At 48.5% G+C, this 13,233-nt stretch overlaps 1 long non-coding RNA gene across 1 annotated transcript; it reads left to right on the top strand.

Moving 5' to 3' along the window:
- Window positions 1–1,921: 1,921 nt before the first annotated feature.
- Window positions 1,922–10,366, top strand: LOC138801257 (uncharacterized). The gene is made up of 3 exons (XR_011364588.1): window positions 1,922–2,255; window positions 7,991–8,091; window positions 9,660–10,366. It is a non-coding gene; the product is annotated as an uncharacterized lncRNA (long non-coding RNA).
- Window positions 10,367–13,233: the final 2,867 nt, after the last annotated feature.

The following is a 13,233-nucleotide window of genomic DNA, read 5'->3' as shown; positions in this document are numbered from 1 at the left end:
GAGCAGTATCAGTGGGGTACTTCGGCATAGATGCACTTAACCAACACACTGGGGACAGTCCTGGACAGTTGATAGACTAACTGAGAATACTTGAAGAGAACTGGTCACCTCAGATGTACACACATAGTAAAACTCTATATATAACAGCTATAACTGAGGCTTACATCCGCTGGTGGAGAAACTGTGAGGTATCCCAATGTTCCATTGAGGGAAACACTCCAGACTAGGCCTATAGTAGGTCAGGGCATAAGAGAAGAGGCTGGCAATTATATTCTTGCACCAGTGAGCAACAAACAATATACGGAATAATATATTCCCCAATGACTACAATGTGGTATGTGTCTGTGCTTTAAGCTCTTTGTGACATAAAAGCTTTTGTTTTTGTTGTTGTATGGGGGAATAATTTGCCTTTGTATAGCAGTAACAGTGTAATAGTACTAAGCATTCTCACTACTGTGTGGTAATAGAAGTGGTCATGGAAATTCCACCCTAAAAATCTTTCTATTGAGATGAATGGGCTTTCCACTCATTCATTCACACAACAGAATTTCCATCAGTATAATGCCGTCACGGATCCGTGTTCCGCCCAAAGAAGTGACATGTCACTTCTTTGGGCGGATTCCCCTAAAGGAATCCTATAGAAGTCAATGGGGCTTGAATTCTGCTTAAAATTCTGCTTCAATGCCGCTCATTTTCTGCACCTATTCTGCCAGAGCTGAATAGACAAGGAATTTCAGGCAGAAAACCTTCCTCTTCAATTCCTTGCCTATTGCTCTCAGTGTGAACTGACCCTATAACAGAGCATTTGTCCTAATCGGCAGTTTGCATATATAAACACATTGAGCAAGACTGACCAAAATGCCCAAAAAATTACACTAGATGGCGATAGATCAAATCAGAAGACCTATTAATACATGAATAAGAGAAATATACATACATACAATAAGGATGGAAGGAGGAACTATATATATATATATATATATATATATATATATATATATATATATGAAAATATAAATATGAATAAAGATAAAAGTACAGTTAAATATGAAAAAATAAAGTTAAAAATAAAACGTGAACAAAACATAAAAAGAAAAAAGTGAGAAAAGCTTTTATTAAAGGGGAACTCCACATAAGGAAAAAAATTTATATTAAAAGTCCATTAAAAGTTATATAGATGTGTCTATACAATGTATTACCATATCTGTGCGGTTCTGCCACACTGGTAGCTGATAGAAATCCAGAAAGTGAAGAAAAATGGCCTCTGTGCCAATTCACATTGTCTCCTGCTCCCACTGCTCTCCCACCTCTGTCTCACATTGTGTGTGTTTGCTGAGCACAGGCTGATGAAGCAGACAGGGGGCAGGGTGTGATGTCACCACAGGAGGCGGGGCTGGATCTCCCAGTCCCCTGAGTGATTCACCATCTCTGACTGGCCAGAAGCAGGTGCTGCACTAACTTTACTAATTATGATGGGTGGGGGAGTGTGATGAACAGCTGAGGGAAAGCATTGCATTCTGGGAACTGGTAAACCAGGAAGGATAGAAACACAATACAGAACAACCCCCCCCCAATGGATTTTTGGTAGTTTTAAAACTGGGATAGATAGGTAAGAAATGCTAAATACTTCTGCAGAAGTTTCATTTTTTTAACCTCTACTTGGAGTTCTCCTTTAAAGAGTATGATGCAGCGCTGCCACCTGAATAACTATAGGGGGCGCCCTTCAGGTCAGAGCCCCCTCAGCAGACACATGCCAGGGCTGGACTGCTGCATAGCCCCCTCCCCGCTGTGGCAGCTCTCCTCTGCCACCAGATCTTCCTCTGCACAGCGGGCTCCCTCTACTGGCTGCAGAAGGAAGTTACACATCCAGTACACTGCAGGGAACAGCCACGCCCCCTGATAATCGCTCCGCCTATGCTGATTTGAATAATTTGTTCCCTGCGCCTCCTGGTCGGCCTGCTGGGGTTGTCACACAAGCCCCTCACTGTGTATGGCGCCATCTCCTCTGTACTGCGACTCCCCTCTCTATTACACAGCTCACATATCCTCATATACCAGAGCGGGAGGACACCAGGACCCAGAAGACACCAGAGAATACTGTCTGACAGCTGAGCCTAGAAGCGCAGGGAGCCGTCCTGTGTGCACAGTCCCGCAGCAGCAGCTCCTCCCCTGCATGATCCTCCTGTGTGACAGGAAAAGGCGGGAATCCTGTCACTGCAGCCGGTCAGCTCCAGCCTGAGAGCTCCTCATGGAGGGTGAGTGTATAAGGATGGGGAGGAGGAGGGGTAGGGTGGTCGTGTATGTCTGTGCCCTCTACCCCCTCCATGTGCCTTGTCCTTCCACCATGTCTGCCCCTCTCTACTCCTCATGTCTGCTCTTCATCCTGTATGTGCCCTGCTCTATCCTCCATATGTGTCCTGAGCTCTATGTACAGCCCCCTCCCATATGTGTCCTCTCCTCTATATACAGCCCCCTCCCATAGGTGTCCTCTCCCCTCTATGTACAGCCCCTCCCATATGTGTCCTCTCCTATATGTACAGCCCCTCCCATATGTGTCCTCCCCTCTATGTACAGCCCCCTCCCATATGTGTCCTCTCCTATATGTACAGCCCCCTCCTATATGTGTCCTCTCTATGTACAGCCCCTCCCATATGTGTCCTCCCCTATATATACAGCCCCCTCCCATATGTGTCCTCTCCTATATGTACAGCCCCCTCCCATATGTGTCCTCTCCTCTATATACAGCCCCCTCCCATATGTGTCCTCCCCTATATGTACAGCCCCTCCCATAGGTGTCCTCCCCTATATGTACAGCCCCCTCCCATAGGTGTCCTACCCTCTATGTACAGCCCCTCCTATATGTGTCCTCCCCTATATGTACAGCCCCCACCCATAGGTGTCCTCTCCTATATGTACAGCCCCCTCCCATAGGTGTCCTCTCCTATATGTACAGCCCCCTCCCATAGGTGTCCTCTCCTCTATGTACAGCCCCCTCCCATATGTGTCCTCTCTATGTACAGCCCCCTCCCATATGTGTCCTCTCCTCTATATACAGCCCCCTCCCATATGTGTCCTCTCCTCTATATACAGCCCCCTCCCATAGGTGTCCTCCCCTATATGTACAGCCCCTCCCATAGGTGTCCTCCCCTATATGTACAGCCCCCTCCCATAGGTGTCCTCCCCTCTATGTACAGCCCCCTCCCATAGGTGTCCTCTCCTCTATGTACAGCCCTCTCCCATATGTGTCCTCTCCTATATGTACAGCCCCCTCCCATATGTGTCCTCCCCTCTATATACAGCCCCCTCCCAAATGTGTCCTCCCCTCTATGTACAGCCCCCACCCATATATGTCCTCTCCTCTATGTACAGCCCCCTCCCATAGGTGTCCTCTCCCCTCTATGTACAGCCCTCTCCCATATGTGTCCTCTCCTATATGTACAGCCCCTCCCATAGGTGTCCTCCCCTCTATGTACAGCCCCCTCCCATAGGTGTCCTCCCCTCTATGTACAGCCCCCTCCCATAGGTGTCCTCCCCTATATGTACAGCCCCTCCCATAGGTGTCCTCCCCTCTATGTACAGCCCCCTCCCATATGTGTCCTCCCCTATATGTACAGCCCCCTCCCATAGGTGTCCTCTCCCCTCTATGTACAGCCCTCTCCCATATGTGTCCTCTCCTATATGTACAGCCCCTCCCATAGGTGTCCTCCCCTCTATGTACAGCCCCCTCCCATAGGTGTCTTCCCCTCTATGTACAGCCCCCTCCCATAGGTGTCCTCTCCCCTCTATGTACAGCCCCCTCCCATATGTGTCTTTCCCTCTAAGTACAGCCACCTCCCTTAGGTGTCCTCTCCTATATATACAGCCCCCTCCATATGTGTCCTCCCCTCTATGTACAGCCCCCTCCCATAGGTGTCCTCTCCTATATATACAGCCCCCTTCCATAGGTGTCCTCCCCTCTATGTACAGCCCCCTCCCATATGTGTCCTCCCCTCTATATACAGCCCCTCTCATAGGTGTCCTCCCCTCTATGTGCAGCCCCCTCCCATAGGTGTTCTCTCCCCTCTATGTACAGCCCCCGCCAATATATGTCCTCTCCTCTATGTACAGCCCCCTCCCATAGGTGTCCTCTCCCCTCTATGTACAGCCCCCACCAATATATGTCCTCTCCTCTATGTACAGCCAGTCCCATATGTGTCCTCCCCTCTATGTACAGCCCCTCCCATAGGTGTCCTCCCCTCTATGTACAGCCCCCTCCCATATGTGTCCTCCCCTCTATGTACAGCCCCCTCCCATATGTGTCCTCTCCTATATGTACAGCCCCCTCCTATATGTGTCCTCTCCTCTATATACAGCCCCCTCCCATATGTGTCCTCTCCTCTATGTACAGCTCCTCCCATATGTGTCCTCCCCTATATATACAGCCCCCTCCCATATGTGTCCTCCCCTATATGTACAGCCCCCTCCCATAGGTGTCCTCCCCTATATGTACAGCCCCCACCAATATATGTCCTCCCCTATATGAACAGCCCCTCCCATATGTGTCCTCCCCTCTATGTACAGCCCCCTTCCATAGGTGTCCTCTCCTCTATGTACAGCCCCCTCCCATAGGTGTCCTCTCCTCTATGTACAGCCCCCTCCCATAGGTGTCCTCTCCTCTATGTACAGCCCCCTCCCATAGGTGTCCTCCCCTCTATGTACAGCCCCCTCCCATAGGTGTCCTCCCCTCTATATACATCCCCCTCCCATAGGTGTCCTCCCCTATATGTACAGCCCCTCCCATAGGTGTCCTCCCCTCTATGTACAGCCCCCTCCCATATGTGTCCTCCCCTATATGTACAGCCCCCTCCCATAGGTGTCCTCTCCCCTCTATGTACAGCCCTCTCCCATATGTGTCCTCTCCTATATGTACAGCCCCTCCCATAGGTGTCCTCCCCTCTATGTACAGCCCCCTCCCATAGGTGTCTTCCCCTCTATGTACAGCCCCCTCCCATAGGTGTCCTCTCCCCTCTATGTACAGCCACCTCCCATAGGTGTCTTTCCCTCTAAGTACAGCCACCTCCCTTAGGTGTCCTCTCCTATATATACAGCCCCCTTCCATAGGTGTCCTCTCCTCTATGTACAGCCCCCTCCCATAGGTGTCCTCTCCTATATATACAGCCCCCTTCCATAGGTGTCCTCCCCTCTATGTACAGCCCCCTCCCATATGTGTCCTCCCCTCTATATACAGCCCCTCTCATAGGTGTCCTCCCCTCTATGTACAGCCCCCTCCCATAGGTGTTCTCTCCCCTCTATGTACAGCCCCCGCCAATATATGTCCTCTCCTCTATGTACAGCCCCCTCCCATAGGTGTCCTCTCCCCTCTATGTACAGCCCCCACCAATATATGTCCTCCCCTATATGTACAGCCAGTCCCATATGTGTCCTCCCCTCTATGTACAGCCCCCTCCCATAGGTGTCCTCCCCTCTATATACATCCCCCTCCCATATGTGTCCTCCCCTCTATGTACAGCCCCCACCAATATATGTCCTCCCCTATATGTACAGCCCCCTCCCATATGTGTCCTCCCCTCTATGTACAGCCCCCTCCCATATGTGTCCTCTCCTATATGTACAGCCCCCTCCTATATGTGTCCTCTCCTCTATATACAGCCCCCTCCCATATGTGTCCTCTCCTCTATGTACAGCTCCTCCCATATGTGTCCTCCCCTATATATACAGCCCCCTCCCATATGTGTCCTCCCCTATATGTACAGCCCCCTCCCATAGGTGTCCTCTCCCCTATATGTACAGCCCCCTCCCATATGTGTCCTCCCCTATATGTACAGCCCCCACCAATATATGTCCTCCCCTATATGAACAGCCCCTCCCATATGTGTCCTCCCCTCTATGTACAGCCCCCTTCCATAGGTGTCCTCTCCTCTATGTACAGCCCCCTCCCATAGGTGTCCTCTCCTCTATGTACAGCCCCCTCCCATAGGTGTCCTCTCCTCTATGTACAGCCCCCTCCCATAGGTGTCCTCCCCTCTATGTACAGCCCCCTCCCATAGGTGTCCTCTCCTCTATGTACAGCCCCCTCCCATAGGTGTCCTCCCCTATATGTACAGCCCCCTCCCATATATGTCCTCCCCTCTATGTACAGCCCCCTCCCAAAAGTTTCCTCACCTCTATGCACAGCCCCCTCCCATAGGTGTCCTCCCCATATGTACATCCGCCTCCCATAGGTGTCCTCTCCTATATATACAGCCCCCTCCCAAAAGTTTCCTCACCTCTATGCACAGCCCCCTCCCATAGGTGTCCTCCCCTCTATATACAGCCCCCTCCCATATGTGTCCTCCCCTCTATGTAGAGCCCCCTTCCATAGGTGTCCTCCCCTCTATGTAGAGCCCCCTCCCATAGGTGTCCTCTCCCCTATATGTACAGCCCCCTCCCATATATGTCCTCTCCTATATGTACTGCCCCCTCCCATAGGTGTCTTCCCCTCTATGTACAGCCCCCTCCCATAGGTGTCCTCTCCCCTCTATGTACAGCCCCCTCCCATAGGTGTCCTCCCCTCTATGTACAGCCCCCTCCCATATGTGTCTTTCCCTCTAAGTACAGCCACCTCCCATAGGTGTCCTCTCCTATATATACAGCCCCCTTCCATAGGTGTCCTCCCCTCTATATACATCCCCCTCCCATAGGTGTCCTCTCCTATATATACAGCCCCTCCCATAGGTGTCCTCTCCTATATATACAGCCCCCTCCCATAGGTGTCCTCTCCTATATATACAGCCCCCTCCCATAGGTGTCCTCCCCTCTATGTACAGCCCCCTCCCATATGTGTCTTTCCCTCTAAGTACAGCCCCCTCCCATAGGTGTCCTCTCCTATATATACAGCCCCCTCCCATAGGTGTCCTCTCCTATATATACAGCCCCCTCCCATAGGTGTCCTCCCCTCTATGTACAGCCCCCTCCCATATGTGTCTTTCCCTCTAAGTACAGCCCCCTCCCATAGGTTTCCTCCACTTTATATACAGCCCTCTCCCATAAGTGTCCTCCCCTCTATGTACAGCCCCCTCCCGTGTGTCTTCCTCTATATGTACAGCTCCATCCCGTATGTACACTGCTGTCCCCCCATGTTACCTGCTCTGCTCCAAGTGTCCTTCCCACCATTTCTGCCCCACTGTACCCCCCTATAGTGCTCTCCCCAAAATAGAACCTGTCCTACCTATGAGTGGGTATTCGATCAGCCGCGTTATGACATTGCAGTTGGAACAGCCAGGTACGTGACGTAGCCAGAGTCCAAGTAAAAATGACAGCTGGTGGGTCTGGTAAGTATCATTGTTTATTAAGTTATTTTTATGGATCCTCTCTTTTATGTTTACTCCAGCTCACCTTTCCCTGTAGATTCGGCAATGTCTGTATGTGACTATGTAACTGGCCCGTATGGATCAGCAATGCTGGTATAATGGGATTCTGTGCCCACATAATAACAGCAATGCTGGGCCACAAAAAGCGGCTACATAGTATAGAAAAAATAAAGAAAAGGGGGATCTCCAGCTCCAATAAAAATTCCTGAACAGATCTTATATGTGGGTGATGCTGATATCTGGTATTTGTGCTGTTTGGCAGATATCACTGGGGGTAGATAATGGCCGTCCTCCGATCCCAGCAACTCAGTCTGAGTATCCGAGGCGTCCAGCTCCGTGGTGCTAAGCGTAACCTTCCCTCTGATACTCTCACCAGCTGGATGTGTTAGTGAAGGGCACGGCGTACTTTGTGTTCTACATTTGTCCTGCTTGGTGTATACTGTGTCCGATTAGTAATTTTTTAGTTCACGGCTAAATTGTAAAAATTTTTTTGTCTATAGTAAATTCCTCCAATTGTTTAAAATTTTTAGTAATTTTAGATCGTAACAAATCATAATCGGATGGGGTAAGAAACTGTTCTGTAGTAGAAATAAGTGCAGTGATATTCTGCTCAATTTTCGCCTGTTTCTTCTCTTCCCCAGATATAAGGATGGACCTCCTCCCCATACAGTCTCACGCCTCGTGTATGGACTTGTTCCAGTCTAGGAATGTAGCGAGATCTGAGAACGTACAATGTGAGCAGGTACTATGGTAATCTCTCTCAGTTATTGCCTTTTGCAGCCCTTGTTACTCACATTCCAAGCTACATAAGGGACAGCGAATCTCTAGTAGCCAGGATAGGAGATGTGTCCTGGAATTCATTGTATATGTGGCATCATGTGATGGTACTGCCCTCTATACCAGTATCCCTCACCATATGGGGATTGTGGCCTTAAGGTTTCACCCTGAAAAGCGCAATAATTCCAGTAAATGTTCTGAAGGATTTTATGCTGCAGGTTACTGAGCTTTTACTACAGCACAATTTTTTTCTATTTCAATTGTCAGTTCTTCTTGCAGATAGTCGGCTTTCCCATAGGGGCCAAGTTCTCATTGTCCCTCGTTGGGATTTCATCCTTTGGTGCAGCTTTGGCTGTCCAGACATAATGGGAGTTGTAGTTTTCCAGCAGCTGGAGACCAAAGGTTCCCTACCCCTGATCTAAGGAAAGCGTACTGGATACTGCAGTTGGAGACTAGAAATGATCGAACAGGTAATAGGTTGTATCCCTGTTTTCCAGTCGGTACTTGGGCTGTCTCCACCTTCCCCACGGAACGGGAAGGCAGCGGGAGTCAAATGCCGAAGGTTTGGGTTCGTACAAACCTGAACTTCGGCCCTGTTTGATTGGAGACCTGCGCCCCATATGGATTAAAGGAGAAGTCCGGACTCAGGGAGGGTTTTGGGAATGACGGGGAGAAAATAAAATACAGCACTAACTTACCTTTCCCCATGGCGGCCATCTGCCATCTGACCAGCCCCAGGACCCCCCCTGGGCTCCAGGATCTCCCCTGTGCTGACGTCACAACCCGGCTGGTTGACAGCCCGCCCAGCCATTCAGTGTCTGGGGCGGGATGTCGGTCCAGTCACTGATTGGCTGAGAGGGCTGTCCATCAGCTGGATCGGGCATTTTTCCCACTCATGACGTTATCATAAGAAAATGGCTTCCAGTGGGGCCCCCGACCTTCTAGCACAGCGATTCACAGGCACGGGGAGAGATAAGCAGCTGTTCCCTTTCCTTTTTACCCCTGCCGGATTGTAAGAGTAAAAACTCCGGACTTCTCAAGAATGATCTAGCATACACTTATTAATGTCATACTGATATATTGAGTGTACATGCACTTTTTTACTGTTCTTTATGTATATATGATGCATTTTTTGTATAAGTTGGCTACTTTGTTCATAGAGGATTTCCGGTGGAGAGGTGTAGTCCAGCAGTGTGAGATCCAGGTGTTTGTAATATTTGGGATATATAAGTAACTATGTGTGTCACAAGATTGTGTTATATCAGGGATGGGGAACCTTTGGCCCTCCAGCTGTTACTTTAGCCTTGGCTGCCCAGGCATGATGGGAACTGTAGTTTTGCAACAGCTGGCGGGCCAAAGGTTCCCCATCCATGTACTATATCATGACTAAGGAACTTGTCTCCAAAATGCATAGGCGTTATTTTATGGGTATTGATGTCTGTGAAGTTTCTATGTGGACTCAATAAACTTGGAATTTATTTTTTTGGAGCTAGAGATCACCATTTTTCTTTATTTTTTCTATGTTACTAACAGGACTCGGCCTGCTACCATCTCCGCGCTCCGGATGAGGACGTGTGCCTGCTGCTTTCCACAAACATATAATGTGCTGCCTGACTGCATTGTATGTAAATTACTTTGTCTAGCAATATAGACATTAAGATCAAATCCTAATGATACAAGGTTCACATAGGAGTAATGTTCATACAAGTTCCCCCACTTTTGAACCCCAAGTTTGCCTAGTTACATAGTAATAAATCCCGCCATATACAGACACACTTTCGGTCCAGGCTGCTGGGGAAGCTGAGTCACGACATTGTGGAGCTACAGTGGTGACCACAGACTCGATACTGGATGATAGATTCACATCTTTCTAGATATATCTAGATGTCTACAAGGGTATTAAAGGAGACCTGTCACCATTGATTCTCTTTGGGCATCGGACTCATCTCTGCAGCGCGAGTGCTGGGCTTCCGACAAGGATATCTCTGTCCCGGGACTGGCTCCAGGAGTAGGACTTGGCGAGATGAGGTATGTATCCGGGGCTCTAGCGGGGGGTCAGGCGGCCTTCACCCTGGCACGGAGGTGACAGGTACCCTTTAATATGAATGGGTTCTAAGTCCTGATCCTTTCCCCTGAATTTCACGTCTTTATAGTGAGCTCATAGAGCAATGTCAGGCGGTCTCCAGACAGAGATGAAATGAAGGAGGTGTTTCTTTGTCAGGTGTCAGATGTCAGGTTTTATAAGCAAGGACTACAGATGAAAGCATGCCAAATGCATCGGTGGCACTTCCAGTAACAAATAAGAAATAAGTCAATCTAAGTGATAAGGATATACTTTATTGGTACAAAAAGCAAGTGGGACAGACACTGTCTGTGTATGTTAAGTGTTTTTATCTTGTCTGTCCCACTTGCTTTTTGTACCAATAAAGTATATCCTTATCCCTTAGATTGACTTATTTCTTATATAATTATTTGTTACTGGAAGTGCCACTGATGCATTTGGCATGCTTTCATCTGTAGTCCTTGCTCTGTGTTTTCTCATGCTAATTCGGTTTAAGCACTCTAGGAATTATTGTTTTCTTGTGTTTATTCATTAGTTATATTATTTCTTTTTTTTTTTTTTAAATAAATTTTTATTCAATTTTCAGAATTTTGATTTACATACAGACTTACAAACACCCCATCTCTCGAAACAATTGGAGAGAGGGAAAGAACCAACAGTGAAATGTAACATATTCAAGATACAGGCAGTAATACATGGTGAGGAGACAGAGGTATCCGACATATCACAGGATAACGCAAAGCAACTTAATTTAATTCACATCCGTGTCTGGATGTGATAATCCTCCAAATCTTGACCACATCACCCTTAGTTCGACAGACTCCTCCCCCCCCCTTGCTTCCCCTGTCCCATCACCCACCCTGTTTCTGAGGCACAAGGACATCTGAGGAGACCCATTGTGACCAGGTCTTCCCTGAAGTGGCTGCTAAATACGCAGGCACCCCAGAGTTCCTGCCAGATCATGCCGACAATACCACTCAGTAAGTCTGAAGGGGTACATTATGTCATGTATCTCCTGAGCTGTGTGATGGGATTCCAGAAAGGAGCGCCAGCGATCAAAAAACCCCTTAATCCCTGAATGCTTGTGCCTTTCTGCATAGACTCTATCTATGCCGAAGAGACGTTTTAGCTGGGATATTACCATAGGGACATCTGGAGTCGTACCTGAAAGCCACTCCTGGAACAAACACCTCAATGCTACGTGTATGACTATATGTACTATGTCAGGTATCTTTACCACAGTGTCGTCCTCCGGGGGACGTAACTGATGGAAGAGAAAGGCCTGGGGGGAGTGTGATATCTCTATCTCCCAGTGTGAGTGAACATAGGCAGCTATAGCCCTCCAGTATGTTTGGGTGTGCGTACAGCTCCACACCCCGTGCCACAGGTTAGTGAGGGGTTGGTCACATTTTGGGCAGGCTGTGATTCTATCAGGAAATTGCGGAGAGGGGAGTATGTTAAAACCGTAGAGTGCATTATGTGCCAATTTGAAATAAGTTTCTCTCCATCTTTCGTTTATTATACATTTTCTGACCTTTTGCCACCCTTGCAAGATTTGTTCCTGGATTTGTTGGTCAGACGTCCATCTAACCCAGGATGGGAACAGGGCTGCCTTGTCAATTTTTAGGAAAGAATCTCTAAGGGCATTATACAATACTGAGATGGAAGTCTTTCCAGGAGCGGCTCCCATGATGCCATCCAGAGTATGGTTTTGGGCCTCTTCCCCCAAGTTCCGCAATCTGGTAGAGCAGAAGGCATATACCTGCTGAACATAGAGGAAGTGAGACCGAGGAATATCAAATTTGGACAGGATTTCTGATGGGGTAAACCATTGCCTATCCACAGGGTTAATCAAATGGCCCGCCTGGGTGACTCCCCTGGCCATCCATTGCACCGCCCATCCTGGAGAGCTTCCCCAAGGAGGTTCTGGATGTCCAAAGAGAGGCATCCTTTTGGACAAGAGAAAAGGAAGTTTAAATATCTTTCGTATCTCCCTCCATGCCATCACTGTATCTCTCAGAATGGTAAAGCTCTTAAGTTGCGCCGGCATTCGGGAGTGGGAGGTGTGGAGAAGTGCTACCGGGTTCCACGGCTGAAGGAGCGCTGACTCTAGAGGGAAATTAGAATGGTATGAGGACCCATGTAACCAGTCAATAACGTGACGGAGAAGACAAACTATATTATATCCCCTAACATTTGGGAAGTTGAGTCCCCCATCCAATTTGCCCAGGGCTAGTTTCTGGAAGGCTATTCTTGGGCGCTTACCCGCCCATATGAATTTAGTGAAAGACTGGCGAAGTTTATTTATGTCAGTGTGTTTTATAAGCAGGGGTAGAGTTTGAAGTGGGTACAACAACCGTGCAAAACTGACCATCTTCACCAGGTGGCAGCGCCCCATAAAGGTGATCGGTAGCTGTGCCCACTTACGCAGTTCCGCATAAATTTTATTCAATAATGGGGGGTAATTTAAGGAGTACAAAGAATCCGGTGTTTTCCCCACCTTGATCCCTAGATAAGTGATATGTGTCTTTGCTACTTGCATAGGGGGTGGCCTATTTACATGTACCCAAGGGGGGGGAGAAGGACCTAGAGGGAGGAGCTCGCTCTTAGTAAAATTTATTTTATATCCTGAAAGTTTACCGTAATCAGTCAGGAAAGAAAATAGTGCGGGCAGGCTAACATGGGGGTTATTAAGAAAAATTAGGAGGTCATCCGCAAAGAGGGTCGTTTTAACTGCTCTGTCCCCCACCTGTATGCCCTCAAACAAGTTCGATGTTTCTAGATATTTGGCTAGAGGCTCTATGGTCAAGTCGAACAATAAAGGGGATAGTGGGCATCCCTGTCGGGTGCCTCTTCCTAATGGAATTGGGGCTGATAAGAGCCCTGGAGTATGGACCCTCGCCACCGGAGCAGTGTACAGGCCCCCCAAAAATGTCTGAAAGCGCCCTCCAATGGAGAATTTGTCTAACACCGCCCACAGCCAATCCCAGCGAACATTGTCAAACGCTTTCTCCGCGTCTAGAGATAATAAAGCAGGGTTGTCGG

The sequence above is a fragment of the Dendropsophus ebraccatus genome, chromosome 9, assembly GCF_027789765.1.
Source record: "Dendropsophus ebraccatus isolate aDenEbr1 chromosome 9, aDenEbr1.pat, whole genome shotgun sequence".
NCBI classification, from domain to species: Eukaryota; Metazoa; Chordata; class Amphibia; order Anura; family Hylidae; genus Dendropsophus; species Dendropsophus ebraccatus.
The sequence above is the reverse complement of the archived record's forward strand: the minus strand, read 5'-3'. Positions and strand labels throughout refer to the sequence as shown.